The following is an 8,979-nucleotide window of genomic DNA, read 5'->3' on the forward strand; positions in this document are numbered from 1 at the left end:
TGGCTAAGAGGATGGCCAACCCTCCTAAACCTCCAAAAGAACCTGAAAATCCTGATGACTATCTCATTATTGCTAACATTGAAGAAATTTCTGAGTTGGAGCTGGAGCTGGATGATCTTCAAGAAGTAAGAGGAATAGAAGCAACTTCAAAGTTACCTGAAAGATTGGTATTCTCTTACAAAAACAAAGGTGATGTCATCTGGCCTCTTCACAGAGTTCTGAATTCTGAGGGATTCAGCTCTTTAACAAAAATATATGGATCTATGAAGAGGACATGAGGATTTACACCACCTGCAAAGCAAATGGTACTAAAGAGAATCCTTGAGATCAGGAAGGAATGGAACTCAGATGCTAGTCTGCAAAGAAGGCTGAAAATTCCCTACACTGGAAAGAAAATTCACCATGAACCTACTCCAGTCATGGAATTTAGGGACAATCAAGGTGTTAGGAGATTTTTCAGACCTAAAGATCAACTCAAGGTTGCTAGCCTGAACACTCTGAAGACTCTCCAATCCAAGCTCAACAGACAAGATAGTGATGAAGAATGGTTCTACAGGATCTTTCAGAAACAGATCAATATTCTTGAAGAAAAACTTAAGTCCAGAAGAAGAAGGTCTTCTAGGAACAAGTAACTGCTCAGTCTAGAGGACCATAATCATCTGTAAACTTTTCTAACTCTTGTATTTATATTCTGCATTTTATTTTATTAATGTTTTGTTATCATCAAGTGTAGAATTTATGTCTGCATCTTCTCCAGTCATAAATTGGGGGAGATTGTTAGGAATCAATAATTTTTGATCATAACATAAACATTTTGTAACATGTCTTACTTAGAATCTTTATCAAATTTCAGTTGTAATTGTTATATTTCTTGTCTTTGGGAATTATCAACGGATGGGTAGAATAGGATGGCTAATTGTAAATATCCAATGCCATGTAATTTTATCTAAGTGAAGGATATTCAACTGATAAGATGTAACTATTCAACTGATGAAGACTGGATGATGTTTCAACTGATGAAAATCAAGCATTCAACTGAAGACAAAGTATTCAACTGATGATGCTGAGGAATTCAACTGATGAGACTGGAACAGCATTCAACTGATGAAGTTTGTAATTCATTCAACTGATGAGCCTAGCACTCAACTGATAAAGTCAAGAGCAGTTGAAAGCAACCAGAACTTTCAACTGATAAAGCAAAGATCAGTTGAAAGTGACTAGAGCTTAAGTCTGACAAATCACATGGATCGAATTACACTAAAATAGACATGGAAGCCTAATTAGGAAAATAAAGAAGAAGCAGAAACATACTTATCTCATGCAGTGCAATCTGGATCAAATCAAGATGATGGTCAAAGATGAAGACATCTCAGAAAGCATGCATAAGACAAAGTTGTGCAGCATTGTTTTTAGATTAGAGTGCATTTTGTAATCTAGCTAAAAGCTTTGTAAAACTTGGAGTATATAACCAAGTTAGAAGCATCAGTTGAACTTGTTCAAATTACTTGAGAGAAAAATCTGAGAGTTAGAACTTGTTTGAGTGATGAACCAGCAGCTGTGCGAATTGTAATCAATCCACAGATTCTTCTATATAAAATCTCACGGGTGGATCATTCAATCCACCCGTATTTTTAAATACTTGGTGTTTTCTGTTTTTACTGTGATTAAGTGTTTTGTTCATTGAATCTTTTAATTTGTAAAAGATTGTATTCAACCCCCCCCCTTCTACAATCTTTCTTATAGTTGGTGTAAAATAACAAATATCTGCAATTTGTTCTTCACTTGGAACAAAATTCATTTCAACTGTACCAGCCATCACATGTTCTCTTATGAAGTGATATTTGATGTCAATATGCTTGGTTCTTGAATGCTGCACTGGATTTTCAGTTATAGCAATAGCACTGGTGTTGTCACAGAATATTGGGATTTTTGAGAGATTTAAACCATAATCAAGTAATTGATTTCTCATCCACAATATTTGTGCACAACAACTTCCAGCTGCAATGTATTCAGCCTCAGCTGTAGATGTTGAAACAAAGTGTTGTTTTTTGCTAAACCAAGAAATCAGCCTATCTCCAAGAAATTGACATGTGCCTGTTGTACTTTTTCTATCAATTTTGCATCCTGCAAAATCAGCATCTGAATATCCAATTAGATCAAATCCAGAGTCTTTAGGGTACCAAATACCAAGATTTTGTGTTCCCTTAAGATATCTGAATATTCTCTTTATAGCAATAGGATGTGATTCTTTAGGATCAGCTTGAAATCTAGCACAGAGGCATGTAGAGAACATAGTATCTGGTCTACTAGCTGTCAGATATAAAAGAGAACCAACCATGCCTCTATAATTAGAGATATCCACAGATTTCTCATTAGGACTTAACTCCAATTTAGTGGCAGTTGGCATAGGAGTACTCTTAGCTTCTTTGCAATCCATTAAATCAAACTTCTTAAGTAGATCATAGATGTACTTAGTTTGATTTATGAATATACCTTCCTTTACTTGTTTAACTTGTAAACCAAGAAAGTAGGTGAGCTCTCCCATCATGCTCATTTCATACTGACTTTTCATTAGATTAGCAAACTTTTTGCAAAGTTTCTCATCCGTAAAACCAAAAATTATATCATCTACATAAATTTGAACTAAAATAAAAGCACCATTTATATTTCTGTAAAATAATGTTTTATCCACAGTTCCTCTATAAAAATGATTATCTAATAAGAATTGAGATAGAGTGTCATACCATGCCCTTGGTGCTTGCTTTAAGCCATAAAGTGCTTTCAATAAAAAGTAAACATACTCTAGAAATTCTAGATCTTCAAAACCAGGAGGCTGACTCACATACACCTCCTCTTCCAGTTCACCATTTAGAAAAGCACTTTTGACATCCATTTGATAGACCTTGAAGTTTGCATGAGCAGCATAGGCCAAGAAGATTCTTATGGCTTCCAATCTTGCAACTGGTGCAAATGTCTCATCAAAATCAATTCCCTCAGATTGAGAGTATCCTTTAGCCACAAGCCTTGCTTTGTTCCTGGTGACAACTCCATTCTCATCCATTTTGTTTCTGAATACCCACCTTGTGCCTACAATTGTTCTATTCTTAGGCTTGGGTACCAGCTTCCATACTTTGTTTCTCTCAAATTGATTTAATTCTTCTTGCATGGAAAGAACCCAATCAGCATCTTTGAGAGCATCTTCTATTACTTTAGGTTCATCCTGTGAAAGAAATGCACTGTATAAACACTCATCTTGAGTAGCTCTTCTTGTTTGTACAGATGCATTTGCATCTCCAATAATTAGTTCAATAGGATGATCCCTTGTCCACTTTCTCTGAGGTGGAAGTGATCATCTTTGGCTGTTTGAAATTCAATCTTCAGTTTCTCAAACTCAATGAATTGAGTTTCCAGAGCACTGTTTCTATCACTAAGAAAGGTGTTAGCTTCCTTAATTCTACAATTTTCCTTAGTGAAAGACTTTAAAGAGACATGCAAATGATATAATTCAGTAGACATTTCATTGATGGTAGCATTGCATTCATCTTTAGTTAACTCTACTAAGTTTGTAGTGAATACCTGACTACTGCTTCCAGTGTTTTCTTCTTGATCTGTGGAGTTGGCCATTAGAGCAAGATTGACAAACTCCTCCTCTTCATCAGAATCATCTCCAGCTGCCCAATCATCCTTTGTAATGAATGCTCTTTCTTTTTGCTTGAGAAGTTCATAATATTTCCTTTTGTAGTCCATATTTTCACTAGACCTCTTCTCAGTTTTTGGCTTTCCGCATTCATTTGCAAAGTGTCCTGCATTTCCACAGTTGAAGCACTTGAATTTGGATCTATCCACCATGCTTCTGTCAGACTTAGGATTGCCTTTAAATGATTTTGCAGGGTTAAAATTCTTCTTGAATTTCAGTTTGGAGAATCTTCTTGACAGGAAGGCCAAGTGCTCATCAATCCCATCACTTTCTTCACCAGAATCAACTACATCTTTTCCTTTTCCTTTGCTTGATTCTGAGCTCTCTTCTTTGACCAACTTCTCAGTTTCTTCAACTTGAGATTTTCCCTTGTCCTTGATAGTATCATCAAGAGATGCAACTAGAGCCACAGATGAATACCCTTTCTTTTGGCTTTTCTCTATCTCTTCATCTTGTTCCATCTCAAGCTCATAAGTCTTCAAAGTTCTATACAGTCTCTCAAGAGTGTAGTCTTTGAATTCTTTAGTGTTTCTGAGAGAAACTATCATGGGTTTCCATTCTTTGGGAAGAGCTCTCAAGAATTTTAAATTTGAATCCTTAACTTGATATACTCTTCCAAAAAGTTTCAGACCATTTAACAGTTTTTGAAATCTGTTAAATGTGTCACTTAAACTTTCTCCAGCCTTGAAATGGAAAGACTCATATTGTTGAATCAGCAACTGCATTTTGTTTTCTCTCACTTGCTCCTTCCCTTCACAGATGGTCCTGATGGTATCCCAAACTTCTTTGGCACTTGTGCAGCTGATAACACTATCAATCATTTCTTGATCCAAACCATTAAACAGAAGGTTCATGGTTTTCTTATCCTTGTGCACTTCTTCAGTATCTTCTTGTGAGTATTCATGGATAGGTTTTGGAATCATCTTGCCTACCATGTCTTCACCATCAGCTCCAATACTGGTGCAGACCTTCATGGGGACACGATGTCCTTTTTCAATGCAGTTCACATAACTCTCATCAATAGACAACAAATGCAGGTGCATTCTAACTTTCCAGTGAAAGTAGTTATCTTTGTCAAGAACAGGAATCTTCACTCCAGCATCCTTCTTTCCCATCTTTCTCTAGCAGTGTTGATCTTTTTCCCTATTAGTTGGGAACCTGGCTCTGATACCAATTGTTATTTTACACCAACTATAAGAAAGATTGTAGACGGGGGGGGGGGGGGGGTTGAATACAATCTTTTACAAAATAAAAGATTCAAGAACACAAACACTTTAAAACGGCAAAACAGAAAAACACCAAGTATTAAAAATACGGGTGGATTGAATGATCCACCCGTGAGATTTTATATTGAAGAATCTATGGATTGATTACAATTCGCACAGCTGCAGGTTCATCACTTGAACAGTTTCTAACTCTCAGATTTCTCCCAAGTTTTTCGAACACGTTCAACTGATGCTACTAACTTGGTTATATACTCCAAGTTTCGCAAAGCTTTTTAACTAGAATACAAATTGCACTCTAATCTAAACAATGCTGCACAACTTTGTCTTATGCATGCTTTCTGAGATGTCTTCATCTTTGACCATCATCTTGATTTGATCCATATTGCATTGGATGAGATAAGAATGTTTCTGGCTCTTCTTTATTTTCCTAATTAGGCTTCCATGATATTTTAGTGTAATTCGATCCATGTGATTTGTCAGACTTAAGCTCTAGTCACTTGCAACTGCTCTTTGCTTCATCAGTTGAAAGCTCTGGTAACTTTCAACCGCTCTTGGCTTCATCAGTTGAACGCTCCTTCATCAGTTGAACGAATTACAGACTTCATCAGTTGAATGTTGTTCCAGTCTCATCAGTTGAATTCCTTAGCATCATCAGTTGGATACTTTGTCTTTAGTTGAATGCTTGGTCATCATCAGTTGAAACATGATCCAGTCTTCATCAGTTGAATAGTTACATCTCATCAGTTGAATATCCTTCACTTAGATAAAATTACATGGCATTGGATATTTACAATTGGCCATCCTATTCTACCCATCCGTTGATAATTCTCAAAGACAAGAAGTACAACAATTACAACTGAAATTTTGATAAAGATTCTAAATAAGACATGCTACAAAGTGTTTATGTTATCATCAAAAATTATTGATTCCTAACAAACATGGATGCCGGAAAAAGGTTTATATCATTTTATTGAAACATGGAAAAGGGAATTCAAGTTCACTAATAATGTGTCAACTCATATTGGACTTAAGGGGGTAAGTTCCAAAGTCAAAAGAAAATCAATTCTGTCCAAGTGTTATTCGGTATTGATGAAAGTATTCATGTCATGATCTTATTGGAGGTTTTATTAGGAAATCTATTGTTTTGTGGGTTGCGTGTAAGGGAATATGTGAAAAGAAAGGTACTAATATGATAGGAAATTTATATCAAGGTATTTGCGAATATAATAGGCATGGTGATTATTGCAACTAAATATTCATAAGGATTTATGAGTCATGGGTACACATATATTTGCAACAATTGTAAAGATAAGGATGTAGTAACTTGCCTTTACATGATTCTGGGATTATTCAATCTTGATGGTACGGGCCTTTCCCTTCGCCTCAGAACCTACACATTATATTAATCTCGTCACTAATTGGCACTTTAAGTCTATTTTATATTACACGCACCTATTTTCCAGTTACGTATCCTAATACTTCTATTTTTATATAACTATCGATATAAAAATCATTACACGTACTTAACTATAGGTTTACATGCTCATATATACATATGAAAGACAATTAACATAATCATGTAATCATATACTCCACATAGTCACATAATTCACATAGTCACATAATTCACATAGTCATATAATGACATGGCATGATTTATTAGCTAGTTATATATATATATATATATATATATATATATATACACACTTAAAATTCTAAACACATAAGCATGTAACACATAAAGTCTTATTTCTAAAGCTCTAAACTCCCCATTCTGACCTTATCTTAATCCTAAAAGTGCTTGCAAAACTCAGACCTTATAGCCTTGACAATTATGCAAGAGTTGCACTTACAACTCTCCAATGGCTCTCTAAGGTTGCTCTCGGTTACTTAGTGAAAATAAAGTGCTCTAACTAGGGCCTTCACTCTAAACAACTCTTAATAGGTTGCTAAGACTCTAAAGTTACTTGTGCAATTGATACAATACAAAGGCCTCACATCATTTGGCTTAAAATGTTCAAAGGGCACAGTGAGGTTCTCTAACCTCTCTGCACTACCTACATCCTAATTCCTAACTGAGATAACTTGAGGTGTACTAAGTGCATTCCTACAAAACCAATTCCCATGGATTCCAAACTCTTAAGGATATCTCTCAGACTTGGTTTCACTCCAAGGCCCCATCTGAAACTTCCCAGGTTATTACTCAAAGTTGACACTGCTGAAAACTACCCTGTTTCCCAACTGCCTTGTGTTTACTGATTTTAAACTCTATTTTCTCACTAGGTTTTGGGTTCTAATGGTTTGTTAGGCTTCCTAAGGGTTTACTAAGCTCAGTTAAGCCAAGGCCCCATGAAGGCCTCACTCATGACAAGGTGAAAACCTCACAAGAACACAGATAACTCAATTCTGCCCTGTTTTGGGGTATCTACTGTTTTGGGTATGTATACCTATCTGTTATGGAATGGAAAACGAAGGGTTTGAGCGACTCGTGCTTTGGACTGGTCTCGGTGCGAGATGCCTACGTATCTTCTGCTAGGAGAAGAATCAAGTCCAAAACGTAGTTCTATTTTTGAGGGGTAGAGCCCTTTATATAGATGCTTCGGAGTTAGAAGTCGGATGGAAGTATGATTCCAAGTATCAGACTTCTTATCGAAGTATGCTTCGGAGCAGGAGATAAGATGTGACTCTTATCTTTACGTTGTCAATGTTTATCCAAACTCTCGAACATTTATCAACTAGAGTCAGAAGTATTGTGGGACTCGTATTCGTAACTGGACCCTTAATTGGGCCCCCGACCTAATTAAGTCTCCCCGTGTAATCCATACGTGAGATTCGGGCCTTTATTGGGTCGGGCCATATTATAAAATAACTATTTAATTATTCCAATCCCTATCATTTGCCCCCCAACTTTCGACAAATTTCGTAGGAATTTGTCAAAAGTTATGGAAGCTTTCGTAAGCCTTTTCAAGCCTTATCGAATCATTTTCGTGACTGATCGAGTCGTTCACGTTGTGCAACATGTATTTTTTTTTCAAACATACTATCATAATTGCGCATTCAGGCATTTTTCGTATTTTTCCGAGACATAATTCTATTTCATCGGGATTTCTTTTGATTAAACCCCAATTTTCAAGAATTTTCTGAGCCTTTCCATAATTTTTCAAGATTTTTTCATATTTTTCCAATTTTTTGGGATTTATTTCAGCCATTTTGAGTAAATAATGAATTATTTACAAAAGATTAAGGCTTCTCAAGGATATGCTTCCCGGGCGGGGTTACCCCCGCCTAGGAAGCATCTAACCTTGCCACGCCTAGGAGACATGCATCCTAGGCGTGGGTGCTTATATGCATTAAAAAGATGCCTCCTTGGCGTGGGTTGCCCCGCCAAGGAAGCTATGATTCTAAAATGCCCAGGAATGATGCTTCCTAGGCGTGGGTGCTTATAGGCCTTCACAAGGCGTAGGCTTTCTTGGCGTTGGTAAGACCGCCAAGGAAGTTATCTTTCTTACACGCCCAGGAAGGATGCTTCCTAGGCGTGGTTGGACTTGTAGGCCTTCACAAGGCATAGGCTTTCTTGGCGTTGGTAAGACCGCCAAGGAAGCTAGGTTTCTTACACGCCCAGGAAGGATGCTTCCTAGGCGTGGTTAGACTTATAGACCTTCACGAGGCGTAGGCTTTCTTGGCGTTGGTAAGACCGCCAAGGAAGCTAGGTTTCTTACACGCCCAGGAAGGATGCTTCCTTCCTTCCTAGGCGTGGTTAGACTTATAGACCTTCACGAGGCGTAGGCTTTCTTGACGTTGGTAAGACCGCCAAGGAAGCCAGGTTTCTTACACGCCCAGGAAGGATGCTTCCTTGGCGTGGTTAGACTTATAGACCTTCTTTCAGGTTTGATCGTGTCAGGTCCTGTGGGCCTAGGTCTATGCTTGTCAGGCCTATATTTGTTGAATTTTCCTTTTATTTTGGGAGCATTCTCTAGAATTCTCTAGATCCTTATAAAATAGCTAGGTTTTTTCAAAACTTTTGAATTGGATGGGCTTCCCGCCTAGTAGAGGTTC

Source organism: Daucus carota, chromosome 1 (genome assembly GCF_001625215.2).
Source record: "Daucus carota subsp. sativus chromosome 1, DH1 v3.0, whole genome shotgun sequence".
Lineage (NCBI taxonomy): Eukaryota > Viridiplantae > Streptophyta > Magnoliopsida > Apiales > Apiaceae > Daucus > Daucus carota.